At 37.7% G+C, this 14,637-nt stretch overlaps 1 long non-coding RNA gene across 1 annotated transcript; it reads right to left on the bottom strand.

The window, feature by feature from the left end:
* Positions 1 to 2,166: 2,166 nt before the first annotated feature.
* On the bottom strand, positions 2,167 to 2,983 carry LOC140008042 (uncharacterized). Its single transcript, XR_011815457.1, has 2 exons — positions 2,935 to 2,983; positions 2,167 to 2,288 (listed from the first exon to the last, which is right to left on the bottom strand). It is a non-coding gene; the product is annotated as an uncharacterized lncRNA (long non-coding RNA).
* Positions 2,984 to 14,637: the final 11,654 nt, after the last annotated feature.

Here is a 14,637-nt window from a genome sequence, read left to right as displayed (position 1 = left end):
ACAAAATAAAGCGATAAACACATTCATTAAAAGGATACGGCTCACAGGGAGCCATTCATTCGTTTGTTCGTTCATTCATTCTCCTGTCATTCCCCTTATTCCTCCAATCATTTAAAATGCATTTTTGGTAAGTAAAACCCTCGTTTGCATTGACATTCGTTCGTTCATTTCATTCACCCCCTCCTGGACGTTGCCCAGTCTCCACCCGACAACAAGGTAATACTCGAGTATACCAAATGTTCACCCAAGGTCACTAAATCGCCCGACGGAGTCCGCTTCTAGCTCGAGTCGATCAGCAACGAAGGGCAAGGGCCCAGTTCAGCCAAACGGCTTACATTCGTGCGCAACTAGCATTTAATCATTGAAAATTTCACATTCATTTAGGTCGAGTGCGATAAAGTACACACTCGCCTAGAAAACTCATTTTAAGCAATCATTGAAAGCACTTAACACATTATCAATCAATAATAACAAGCCAATAAGTCAAGAAAATATAACAAACAAAGAACACCCACCTAGTTAAGCAAAATAATGTCCAAAGTATCCTCCCGGATAATACTCTCAATCGCCAAGAAACCCTAATAATAGCCAAGAGAAAATATTATAGTTAAACCCCTCCAAAGTTTAAGTGAACCAAAGAAAATCCGAATAACTACTAGTACAAAGTATAAGTATAGTTTTGGAAGTGAAAAGAGTACATTTAAACCAAGGCTATGAGTAAAATATTTGTAAAACTTATGCTTGCTCGTAAAACTTTGAAATCTCTATTTAAGTCGAAGTGATAAAGAAAACGTACTTCGAGCAGTTATTATTTTATTTCTCAAGGGTATAAGTTCGGCCAAGTCCTTATTTATATACCTCGGTAAAAGAAGATGCAACTATCCTAGATGGTTCAAGTGATATTCACTCTTAACCCTTACTCAAGTTGCAAGTATAGTTTTCTAGTTCTCGAGCGTAAATTTGGGCAGTATGCCCTTTGTGTTTACCTAATTTTCCAGCCATTTGGCTTCATTATTTTTCTTATTTAAACCCAAAGGTACACACACAACAATCTAACTTCAATAGCCGTCCAATAGGCTCAAGACAATACAAGGACAAAAATCAACTAACAACAAGTGCGGAAATCAAATTTAACAAGAGACAGATTTGATAGAGTTTCATGTAACGGACACAACCGGAGCTACGCCTATCGGATTGGGGTGAAAATTATACCATTTCTAAGCTAAGATAAAGTCCTACAACTTTCATGAAGATCACTTGGTCAAATTTCCAGTGTAACCTAATCAAATTCCCAGTTCACAGAACCAGGTTCCAACTAATCGGCTAATTAACCGTACTACATTTAAATGGCCATATCTTGGGCTACCAAAGTCTCTTTAGGGTGTTCTTAGAGGCGTTGAAAAGCTAAGACAAAGACCTACAACTTCCAAAAAGACTACTCAGTCCAGTTCTCAGCCTAACTAGGTCAAATTTACCAAAACAATTCCAGATTTTCTAGTTCGAGATTCACTGCAGAAATCAACTAGCAGTCCTGCTTTATTCACTCATATCTCAGCACACACAACTCCAATTCAGGTAATTCCAAATCCATTTGAAAGCTAAGATACAAGGAGATAATTCTTAAGAAGACATCAGCAACCAAATCAGTAGTAATCCTGGTCAAACTAACCAATTACAGAAGCTGATTAGCATGTTCGGGTAGAAACAGGGCAGCAGGAGTATTTTGGTCTTTTCATAGGCTACGTTGCTCCGATTGGGCTGAAATTTTGCAGGAAACTATAAAAAATCATTATATACAACTTTCATGTTTGAGCTATGTGGCGACCCCACTTCCCCCTAAGGCGAACCAAAGGGTTGGCGGGCCGTCTGCCCAACTCTCGCCAGGACTCACGCAAACATTCTAACCCAACTCCTTCCGAAAAATAACCTAATCTATGATAAAACAATTTTTCCCCGAAATAGGATCATCCTTAAATCCACATTAACTTCAGAGATAGCAGTGATAAATTAGCCAGTCGAGGCTCTTGAACGTCCCACGAGCTATGTACCAAAGATATAAAGTCATACCAAACCAGATAGATAAATACATAAATCCCTATTACAAACTTACAAGCCAAGTAATCGAATTAGGGTTTACACATTTTCCAGTTTCAAGTGGCAATCCAAAAAAAAAAAGGAAAATACATTATCCCAAATAACACATTACAGCCCACAGAATAAGTTATAGTGTTCAAATACAATCCCAAAAGGAAAACATAAGTAAGCATCCAGCTTTCAGTTTCCAGAACCTGTTAAGGAAAACAATAGACGTGGGATGAGCTAAAGCTCAATGGTGCCCCAAAACATGCAATCACGTAATAACAAACAGCGGATAATAACTTAGCAAATTTAAACAGTTAGGAAAGCGTATAACAGTACAAGGTAGGATACATGGGCTCTCAGGAGCCATTTTCCTCGCTTGATCACCATTTATCGTAGTTGACCCTCCGTCAACTCTCACTACTTATAATCCATGTAGAGCGTCTCATTTTGATACCTAACCCATCACCATTCATACCCCTGTCCCGGGCCCGCACACCGACTAAGGACGCAGTATACTCGAGATATACCCGTAGATGATTGGTCGAGGGATTCACCCAACGACGTTATGGTAGTTGGATTCAGAAGTCGAGGGATTCACCCAACGACGCAACTCCATTTAGATTCATGGTAGTTGGATTCAGAAGTCGAGGGATTCACCCAACGACGCAACTACATTTAGAATCAAGGATTCAGGAGAAAAATGTTTTTGCACAAGTCACCACTCGAACGGCTAGTGCGATAAAGTACACACAGCTCACTTCGATGGATCAAAAACCAGTTTTTCAAATTATCACATATCGAGTCAAGAAAGTACTTTAAACAGGTAAGCATAGAACAAGCAGAGACACTCACCAAGAGTGGAGTTCAGATATCAAGTTGGGAATCGAATTCCGCGTCCTCGAAATCCTAAAAACCAAATTTTGAAACTATGAGTTTCTACTCAGTTTTTAAGCTTATAGACATTGAAGTATATCTAATATACTATCAATTTACTTTCCCTTAGAAAAATCAAGAGTCCCTTAGGTTAAAACTTGACAAAAGTAGAAGAAATGTATATTATAGTTTCCTTAAGATACTTTTCCTTATAAAAGGGTAACTAGTATTATTTTCTTGAAATAAGTCGACAAACCTCTTAAAATCCACGTTAGGAAGTTACTTTGAACATTTCTTTAAAGCTATGGTTCTTGCAAAAATTATCACTAAAAACTATTTTACTTAAAATAAGGTTTCTTGCCGAGCAAGTTTCTATGTTTTTAACTAAAATTATTAAAACTCGTATTTTGGAACTTTTCCTATAGTTAACTAGCCAAGGACAGTTCTTAGAGAAAAGAAAAGGAGTAAAACAAAGCCTAGAGTTTTAGAAACTAGGGAAATCATTTTCTAAAGGTATTAAGGCTAGATTGAACTTAAAGGAAAAATATAGAGTTGGCAAGGTTTAGAAAATCCCCACATGACGTTTTTAACTTTAACATACGGTGCTAGATTTTTATCGTACTCCACTGGAGTGAAGATATATGTAAATAGATTGTTTTAGAACTTTTCTCAAGTTCACAGGACCAAACGGATTTCCTACGATTCCGATTTGTAAGCACGTAATATTTCCGAACCGTCAATATAACAAATTAACATTTCCAATAGAAATCTCACTAGGGCTTCGTCAATCATTAGCCCTAGGTTTCAATAGATTCATATCAAATCAAGAATAAAATAAATAGCCAAGGCTTCATCAATCATTAGCACTTGGCTTTTAGCAAGTTCATATCACATCTTGAATAAATCAAAAATGAAGGTAAAGCCTCCAAGAAATTCCAGCAATTAAATTTCATCACCCAGTAATACTTATAAAATCATTCAAATGGCCAAGGGCTTCATCAATCATTAGCCCTTGACAACATCAATCACTTCCAACCACAATTTAATCAAGAATTCAAACCACAAGTAAACTAAATGTTCGATCCAAATCAAAGTTTCAGTTTCACGAAGAAACAGGACATTCATATAAACAGTCCACTTTGAGGATTCACAGACAGCAGTACACATGAAGGAAAAATATAAAACTTCTACAGAACAAAGGCCTATGATTCTAGTTTCAAACGCCACTGACGGCACCTTAAACGGATTTTCCTACACCAAGATACATGCATTTTACTGAGACTGGTCAGGGACATCCGAAAATCTGAAATTTCATTTTTCACTTGTGAAAAACTCCTTTTTCCCTTTTAACACCTTAATGTTTTTATTCAAACCATCCATACATTTCTTATAAAACTCCAAAACAACACATTCCAGGCATTCCATCCATCATGTTTCAAGGAAAAATTTAAAAATCAAGCTAAGATTCCATCTCAACCTTTGACTATCACATAAGGAATTCCAGCAACTAATATACCTTAGATCAAATTTTCCTTTGGTTTAAACATGGTGTTAGGTGCTCAAATTCAGCATTTAAACACTTAGCTAGCTATTAAAGATTTCCACTTCAAAACCGGATTCACACATCAACTAAAATCATCCAGCAAAAATCCAGAAATCTGTCCATCAGCCACGGTTGAACATGCATGAAGAAACTCTCTGTTTTCATTTTATTTTCTGGGTTAAAACATGCTATTAAGCTCTCAAATTCCTCATGCAATCACTTAGTTAGAAAATAAACATTTCCAGTTCAGAAATCGAGTTCAAATAACAGTCATGAACCTCAAAATTTCCAGGTTCAAACCTCGCGGCAGTTCACAAAATTTTCCAGCAATTAGAGGTTCTTAATCTAGTTTTTTTTTTCTTCGGCTAAAACAGAGTGTTAAGGCTCCAATTCCACATGCCATCACTTAACTAATTACCTAACATATCTAGCTCAGGAATTAAATTCGATTAATGACAAAAGTCCTCCAAAATTTCCAGAATTTTCCAACAAGTCTCGGATGAAATATGCATGTGGCAGGTTTCTGTTTCATTTTTATTTTTCTAACTTAAACCCATTAATTAACTACATGCAGAGCTTAATTATCTTGTTATTAACTAGTTAATCATGATTATAAACTCAGAACAACCAAATTAAACCGAATTAAGCTGCATTAATCAGGACAAGTTCTCGGCAACATCATTTGTCTCCAAAACAGATTTTTTTCCTAGAGTTTTGATTTCATCAACCGACTGCATAAACAATACATGCGTGCCCCTAATTAGCTTAATCTTCTTGTTTATGATTGGTTAAACACATAATTAAGCTCAGATTGTCACAAGGGAACAAAAATAAAGCTGCAATTCATCTCAGCTTCTCGACAGAAACATTTCTTCCAAAAACAGATTTTCCTCTTGTTCAATTCATCATCCGAACGCCTAACCTTCACATGCAAGGCCATAAAATTTACCTCTGATAAACACATCTCAGCCCAGAAAATTACCTCAATGGCAAGCTAAGCTTACGTACAAGAAGTCTGAAAAATTTCTGTTCTCTCTCGGCTCTCGGCTTCACGCACAGGTTTGTTGGTTCTGGTTTGGGTTGTAGCGGTTGCAACTGGTTGGACTTGGAGAATGCAGAAGGAAGTTTGCTCACGGTTTCTCCTCTTCTCTTCCCTCTTCGATGCTCGCGGACAGAATTAGAAATTATTTTCCAGCTCTCTCTCTCCTTCAGTCGATACTCACGAGGTGAAGCTCTCCCTCTCTCACTCTTGGTCAATGCTCACGGTGTGAGGAAATGGAACTGGTTGTGCGAGGTTGAAGTGAAGAAATAGGCACGGTTAAGGGGGTTGAGTGTGCAGGAGGGTGGAGTGTGACGGTGTTTTGTGATATAGGAATGAAGATGGAGTGGGATGGTATCGCGGTTTTGTGACATGAAATGGAAAGGAAATGGTTTGCGGTTTGTGTTATGAATTGGAGAGTATGGTATAAGGTGCCGCTGTTTTGGATCAGAGATTGCGTGTAGGAATCGATTGCGTATCGATTTAGCAAAAAAAATGTGATTGGTCGGTAGCTGCGGTGATTGAATTTGCTGTCAGAGGGTTTGTTTGGTTTGCATGGAAATGTAAGGGCATTTTAGTCTTTTCACTTTGCTCCCTAATCTCAACTTAATTTCTCAATTCCAACTTAATGCTAAAAATTATCCCTAAGTGTGATTTGAACGCCTAATATACCTTAGTATACTTAAACCATTTTTATCGAATATATATCGAATTAAACTCTAATATTAAGGTTCCTAAAAATTCCTACATTATAAAGCGATTAAATTAGTTATTAGAATTTCCAATTATTATTTCTCAAGAATTAGAGTTAGTCTAACTCGAAATTTATCGATTTAGTAATATAAAGTTAAGTGAAATAATAATTTAATCCAAGGGTGTCAATTTGCACATAAAAGTTATTTTTACGCACTTATTTGAAAACAAAGAAAGATAAGGATATATTTATCGAATTTTCACGCCTTAAGCATGTTTAATATATTAGAATCATATTTATCTAAAATTCATTGGTTTTCATCTTAACGCGGAAATTCCTATTAACATTTAACATTAGCAACTAATTATTTTAAACTATTAAAATCAAGTTTGACCTTAATATAAAAAAATTTGACATTCTTAATATTCGTTTATCCATTTATATCAACATTTATTAACTTAACCATTATTAACGCTTAAGATTAGCTATCGGAATTCAAAGAGGTTTAATTGTTAAATCAATGAAATAATTTACCTTCGAAATATGAATTTAATGAAACAAAACTAGAAATTTAATAGTTTAGCACAATTCCTTTATTTTGCACATAAAATTTATTGGTTTTGGTCTTAACGTGAAAATTCTTATTAGTATTTAACGTTATTCACTAATTAAGATTAATTATTGGAATTCAAGAAATTTTATATAATTAATGTACTTAGGTAGCATTAATTTTTAACATAAAGAAAGCTAAGTATTTTAGCATTTTATTTTAAGGCGATAAATTATTCTAACTCCAGATGTATTAATTTAGTCTAGCAAAGTCAAGAAAATTCATAACTTGGGAAAATTATATTATTTCTCACATAAAATTGTTTTTACGGACTTATTTGCAGACAAGGGAAATTAATGCTAAAATTTATTAAAGAGTTAAAAGAAATGCAAATGAACTACAAAATGATATTTATATATATATTTTTCAGGGTTCTCACAAGCTAAGGCTAATTCGGCCTCTATCATGATGAAACAAAAACGGGCAGAATGGTGTTTGTGAGAATTTAAACCTGGAATTAGAACTTTGTTGCTAGAATTTCATGTTTGTTAGGTTTAAATCATCAAAACCTCCAACTAGCAACTTCATAACATCAATTAAAGGATATATGATCATAATCAAAGCTGAAAATGAAACCCTAGCTAATCATCCCCCCAACTCCAACAAAACTCACTAATTAACCGTTGTAACTCAAAATTAAAAGCTTCTAGCCATATTTAACCAAAATTGGGAGAAAGAAAAGGGTGAAAAGCCATGATACCTTCCTAGGATGCTTGTAGGAGAAGACCACAACCTTTCCTTCAAAATCTTGCCATACAAAGCTCTAATCTTCCCTAAAGAGTAGTTTTTGTGAAGTGATTCACAAGATTTATGGTTGGAGTTTAAGATTAAGCAAGAAATTTAGTTGGTGAAGATGAAGTTTCTCTCCCCTTTTTCTCTCTCTATTTTCAGTCAAGGTGGTGAAGAAATGGAGAAGATTTGGTTAAATTCTTGTTTTATGATGGTTGCTACAAATTAGTCAAAGCTCCTTCCAATAAGGGCTTGACATGTGTCCTTTCTAGAGGTTTCTTCCTTCTTCCTTTGGCCCACCTTGGTGACTCATGTATAAGATATTTTGAGGGCTAATTAGTCAAAATAAAATGAGGAGATTAAAGAAATAAAGTAGGGTTTAATTGGTGCACTTACTCGGTAACGAACGGTACACGTCAGTTCTAACCGTTTTCCTTAAATTACACGTATTAGAGTTTTTACTTCCTATTCACTAACTTTATATCATAGCTTCTAATCACAAATTATTTCTCACCTAAAAGTCACTCTTAAGCACCAAATTTGATCCTCACTCCATACCGGATAATTACACTACGGATACACGAAAAACCCTATTTCACTTCGATTTGAAATCGGAAAGGAAAACCCTAATTTCCTATGATCATTGGCATTTTTTTTCTAGGGTGATTGAGTAGTAAGATAGTATAGAATAATATTTTTCAAATAAAAGGAAATTTTCAAGAAATATATAAGGAATTTGCAAGTCCTCACACTCTCTCCCCCTTAAGAAATTTCGTCCTCGAAATTTTTACCTTCAGATGGCTCAGGAGCTTGTTGGTTGTCTAAGGCATATACCCTTGCCAGTACTTTTGTTCGATTCCCTTTTTCATTCGCTGATTTTGGTTTAGTGCCCTCCAGTTGCTGAGTACTACCTTCACATGACCGTTTCCTCGGACAGTTGCTAACCTGGTGGTCACCACTTCCGCAAATCAAACACTTCCGCCCTTTCTTCCAACAATCACTCTCAGTGTGATTGGCCTTTCCACAGTAGACACAAGTCAAGGAAGAAGCCACTTGATGGCTTTTTTGAGAAATCTCCCCATGGCCTACTTGACTTCTTTTTGTAGATCGTTCATCTAACGCCCCTAAGGTCCATGGTGGGCGGGGTAAAGAGTTCACCTTTTACACTTTAGGAGGTGCTATCAATTCACTCAGTTCCTCAGATACATTACTAGATGCACCTCTTTTCCGAGTTTGGGAGGCTTTTACTTGTGCCTTTGCATTCTCAATTCGTTGAGCTTTCTCAAGAGCCTCTGTAAACGTATTCACTTGTACCGCAGCTAATACTTCTTGGATTTCCAAATTTAATCCCTGTATGAACCGTCTTACTCTTCGCCACTCTGTGGCCACCAATTCAGAAGCAAACTTGGATAGTCTTGTAAATTTCGTTTCATATTCGACCACACTTAGCGTTCCCTGGCGTAACCCAATAAACTCCTCCTCTCTCCTTTCTTGGACTAAAGGAGGGAGGTACTTCTCATTAAATTCCCTTATGAAATTCGCCCATGTCCATACGGTCTGTTCTCTTTTCCACTTTGCTCTAATCACGTTCCACCATGCTCGGGCCGGTCCTTCAACTTGGAACACTGCAAAGTTCACTTGCCTTTGCTCAGTGTAGTTTAGAGCTGTGAAGATGTTAACCATGGTTTCTACCTATTGTTTAGCTACGTCCGGATCGGGCCCTCCAAGGAATTTTGGAGGAGCAAACTTCTGGAACCTTTCAAGAGCCTTGTCTTCTCCGATTTCAGGGTTCTGTGGTTGATTCACGGTCATTTGGCCTTGTTGATCCACCAGTCGTGCCAAAATATTCGTCATCGGTTGCATTGCCGTCGCCATTTGGTCACCGGCTTCGACCCTTGGTCCTTGCTCTTGTTCAACTCTGATTTCCCTTTCTTCTCTTGGCTCCTGGGCTCTCTCAGACCCACGGCCACGACCTCGTCCTCGACTATGTCTTCCCTCCATATATATTTTCCCCTCTCTCTTTTTTTTTAAAACAATAATTTAATGAATAAACGCAATAAGGTGACTAAAGTAACTAAAATTTAGGGCGCCAAATACCCAAATAAACATATACACACATAACACACCACATAAACATATCAAATAATCAAATATACAAATACGTCTCAAGTCAGGCAGATATTCATACACACAAATACACAACTGACGGCATGTAGTGACAATATACGGGCGAATCAAAAGAAAAGGGATATATCGTCCCACACCCAGTTAGAATAACCCCGTCCGGTCTCTCACGTCACTTTCTATCCAACTTGATGTCCATTAACCTCTTATACTTATTATAGCCAGACAAAGCCTATTCATATTCCCAAAATGCATATCTCAAGTACTTAGTACCATCTCAACTCTGGAGTACTTAGGCACAAGAATCCAAAATAAGATAATTCACCTCTCGAGCTGGCCAGTCCCAAGAGTAAACCATCTACAATCGAAATTCCTACCTGACATACCTATTTATGGTCCTTAGATACCATGAGAAAGATTTAAAACCTATAACATTCACAATTCATAACTTATGCTCAAACGAGCACTTAGCCTTTATACTTGTTCACCACTTAGTCCAGGCTCACTCCGCGCAGAGACCACGCGAATCAGGCTCTGATACCAACTGTGACGGCCCCACTTTCCCCTAAGGCGAACTAGAGGGTTCGGCGGACCGCTTGCCCAATTCTTGCCGGGACTCAGTCGAATCTCAATCAAATCCAAAATAAAATCACCAGATCAAACGAAATAACAATCCAAAACTTAAAGCGAAACTTATATACATTTCTATCTCAAAAGGAAGTACAATTATCGAATATACAAAAGTTCCCAATTCGTCATTCATCCAGCCCGTGCCAAGCACTAGGGCGAGAACCATTACAAAATAAAAAAAAAAAACTAGACTAGGCTAACCTACACTGGGCTCTCATCCTTGCTCGCATCCCCCTGTTAAGGAAAACAAAACTAAAAGGGTGAGCTAAAAACTCAGTGAGGTTCCAAACACATAGGCAACAAGAGGTTCAAATCATTCATTACATATAACAAATAATTCAAGATACAAATACAAAATAAAGCGATAAACACATTCATTAAAAGGATACGGCTCACAGGGAGCCATTCATTCGTTTGTTCGTTCATTCATTCTCCTGTCATTCCCCTTATTCCTCCAATCATTTAAAATGCATTTTTGGTAAGTAAAACCCTCGTTTGCATTGACATTCGTTCGTTCATTTCATTCACCCCCTCCTGGACATTGGCCAGGTTCCACCCGACAACAAGGTAATACTCGAGTATACCAAACGTTCACCCAAGGTCACTAAATCGCCCGACCGAGTCCGCTTCTGGCTCGAGTCGATCAGCAACGAAGGGCAAGGGCCCAGTTCAGCCAAACAGCTTACATTCATGCGCAACTAGCATTTAATCATTGAAAATTTCACATTCATTCAGGTCGAGTGCGATAAAGTACACACTCGCCTAGAAAACTCATTTTAAGCAATCATTGAAAGCACTTAACACATTATCAATCAATAATAACAAGCCAATAAGTCAAGAAAATATAACAAACAAAGAACACTCACCTAGTTAAGCAAAATAATGTCCAGAGTATCCTCCCGGATAACACTCTCAATCGCCAAGAAACCCTAATAATAGCCAAGAGAAAATATTATAGTTAAACCCCTCCAAAGTTTAAGTGAACCAAAGAAAATCCGAATAACTACTAGTACAAAGTATAAGTATAGTTTTGGAAGTGAAAAGAGTACATTTAAACCAAGGCTATGAGTAAAATATTTGTAAAACTTATGCTTGCTCGTAAAACTTTGAAATCTCTTTTTAAGTCGAAGTGATAAAGAAAACGTACTTCGAGCAGTTATTATTTTATTTCTCAAGGGTATAAGTTCGGCCAAATCCTTACTTATATACCTCGGTAAAAGAAGATGCAACTATCCTAGGTGGTTCAAGTGATATTCACTCTTAACCCTTACTCAAGTTGCAAGTATAGTTTTCTAGTTCTCGAGCGTAAATTTGGGCAGTATGCCCTTTGTGTTTACCTAATTTTCCAGCCATTTTTGTGAGGCCCCAGTTCGTTCTACGTTGATATATTCATTAATTGGGCGGTAACGTTTGGTTTTGGGAGTATTTCGAAAACCCTATGTAGGGATTAAGATTTAAAACCCTACTATCCAGTTATTCCATAATAAGTGCAAGTGAGCCTAGAAAGTAGGGTTTCACTCTTCGGTTTCAGGTTTGGAGCAAAATTAGGGTTTTTGCAATTATCGCCGGATGAAATTTTGGTACGGAAAAAGGATCAAATTTGGTGATTAAAAGTGACTTTTAAGTGAGAAATAATATGTGATTAGGAGCAATAAGATAAGGTTAGTGAATAGGAAGTAAAAACCCTAGTACGTGTGTTTTAAGAAAAAACGGCGCGAACCGGCGGGTCCCGCGCATTACCGATTGAACGCACCATTTGACCACCACTTACTTGCTATACAAGTTTCTCACTAATAGAACAAAATATCTTCCCCCTCTTAGCTTCTTATTGGCCGAAAATTAGTGGTTCAAAATGCAACAAGAGAGAGAAAATTGTGTGGTTGTGATTCAACCAAGTGTTAACCAAACTTGTGGCTAGAATTAATTCTTATTTTTTCCAACCTTCTTATAAGACAAATGAAGCTTAATCTTCCTCATTCTTTTCTCTCTCTTGGCCGAAATTCTCTCCAAAGGAAGAAAGAAAAATCTCTCTCAATTCCTTGTCCTAATCTTGCTCAATCTCATAAACTAACCGGTTAATCTTGAATTCCTTCCATAAAACCTCTTCATTTGGTATTAGTAAGTTGATTGGTGAAGTGTTTGTGGAAGCTAGGGTGACAAGCAACTCCCTCTCTCTTGTTTTACTAGGTGAGTAATGAATGAACTCTCTCCTTCACCTAATGAAGCTTAATTCATGCTTAGTGGTGTTAAGAGATGAGAAATTATGGCTTATATCTTGATTTGTGGATGATTTAGTGAAGTTTTATATTTATTGGGATTTTTTTTCTGTTTTAATATAAGCATGATTGTGTGGCTATATATGATGGTTGGAAATGGTATGTAATGATGCTAGATGGTGGAAAAAGTGGAAGATTGCAAGTAATTTCTGTTTTGAATGAAATCTGGAAAATTGGGGTTTCTTGGTTCTTCATTCTGTCCGAAAGTTTAGTCCTAGATAGAGGCTGAATTGGCCTTGGCTTAAAACATGAAAGTTGTAGGGAATGACATTTTATAGGTGCCTGTAAAATTTCAGGTCAATCAGAGTAGCGTATCATGAGAAATGTCGAAAATACCCTTGCTGTTCTGGTTTTGTCCGAATGTAAGAACTGCACTTGTAATTGGTGATTTTGGATAGGATTGCTTCAGAATTGGTCGTTCCAGTCTTCTGATGAAATGTATCCCTGTTTCTAAGCTTTCGTATGCCTTTGGAATTTCTGAATTTGGACTTAAGTAGGCTGAGTTATGCTGTTTGTACCAAGTTGCGGTTTGTTCACCTGTTTTACGATTCTGGTTTAGTATCTTACAGTTTTGACCTAGTTATACTCGAAACTGGGTTAAGTGGCCTTCTTCAACGTTGTAGCTTTTTAAGTGCTGAATCTACCTGTAAAATTGCAGGTCAAACAGATTAATGTATTCTGAGTTATAGACAAAACCCTCAGACCTGTTTTAGACGTCCGTTTGTGTACGTTTTGAATTTCAGTTTCTGCCGTGCAGTTTTCCGTTTTGATCCCGTACGATCTGGGTGTCGAATCCTTCATAAGAAATTTAGATCTTGGTCTCAGCTTCGAAACGGTATAAAGTACGTCGAAATCCGAGTTCTGTAGCCCCTGTTATGATCAAAACAATATCGATCGTCAGAACTGCCTTGTATTTGGACAGTTCTGACGGGTATTTTGACACTTGATTTTCATTCTGTTCTGAATGGATTCAGGTCTTAGCCAAAACATCAAAGTTTTAGCCTTATGTCTCAGCTTTCTAACGCCTCTGGAATTTCTTGATTTCGATTTTTGAGCCGTGAGTTACGGCCTTGTAAACAGGGCCTGTTTGGTAACCCGCCATGAAACGGCTGGCACTATTTCGTGCCTTTTTGACCTATACCTATTCAGATCTAGGTTAAGGTGTCTTCACGAAAATTGTAGCCCTTTCTCATAGCTTCGAAACGGTGTCTTGTTCACCTTGATCCGATACCCCTAGCCTAACTTTCGACCAAAACGGTTTGAGATGGCAGATTTGGCCGTCCCGTTTGCCGTTCCGCGCGCGCGCGTGTGCCCCTTTTTGCCGTTTTCGCACTTGCGCGTGCCAATTTTGCCGTTTTGCTTGTTTTACATATGTTAGTAGCCGTTTGTGATATATTGTGACACAATCTTCGATTTCAGACGGTGGTGAACTAGGTGGAGCCGGTGGGGCCCACTACTAGCCAACAAACGAAGTGATTTCCGCTTTTGTACTACTTTTGTCTTTTGAGTAAGTATTCAGGCCGCTTTTGTATGTTAGTTGCTTATGTGTTTCGATATGTATGAAGAGGGTACTTAGACGAGGGTGTACTTTATCGCACTCGCTCTAAACCCTAATTTGCACACGTATTTGTACATGGCTTATGTATATGAGCAATTTTGGAACTAAAACCCTTGAGCTGGTGGCTCAGGGTGACTTTTGAATAATTTTTGTGAATTTTGTGAGTTTGAGGTTGAACTCAATACCTAGATGGACTATTCGAGCCGGTTAGGGCTTGGTCGAAGTCAGTCCAACTTGGTTTGAGGTCACCAAGTTTGTGAACCCGGTTCGCTGAGTATGTGAACCAATTTTGTGACCCGAGCTTGTGACTCAAGCTCAAGTTTGTGATTTCGTTCGCCTGGGCAAGTTTGTGAGGTGACTGGCCAGTGAGGGTGATAAGGTGTTCGGTGGGTGTACAAGTGGAGTTCTACGGACCTTATGTATGGTCGACGGAGTGTCGACAGGAGGTCACGCATGGCAACGACTTGGCTTTGGAGCCA

Source organism: Coffea arabica, chromosome 6c, assembly GCF_036785885.1.
Source record: "Coffea arabica cultivar ET-39 chromosome 6c, Coffea Arabica ET-39 HiFi, whole genome shotgun sequence".
Taxonomy (NCBI): Eukaryota; Viridiplantae; Streptophyta; class Magnoliopsida; order Gentianales; family Rubiaceae; genus Coffea; species Coffea arabica.
Note: the sequence above shows the minus strand (reverse complement) of the source record. Positions and strands in the feature narration are given on the sequence as shown.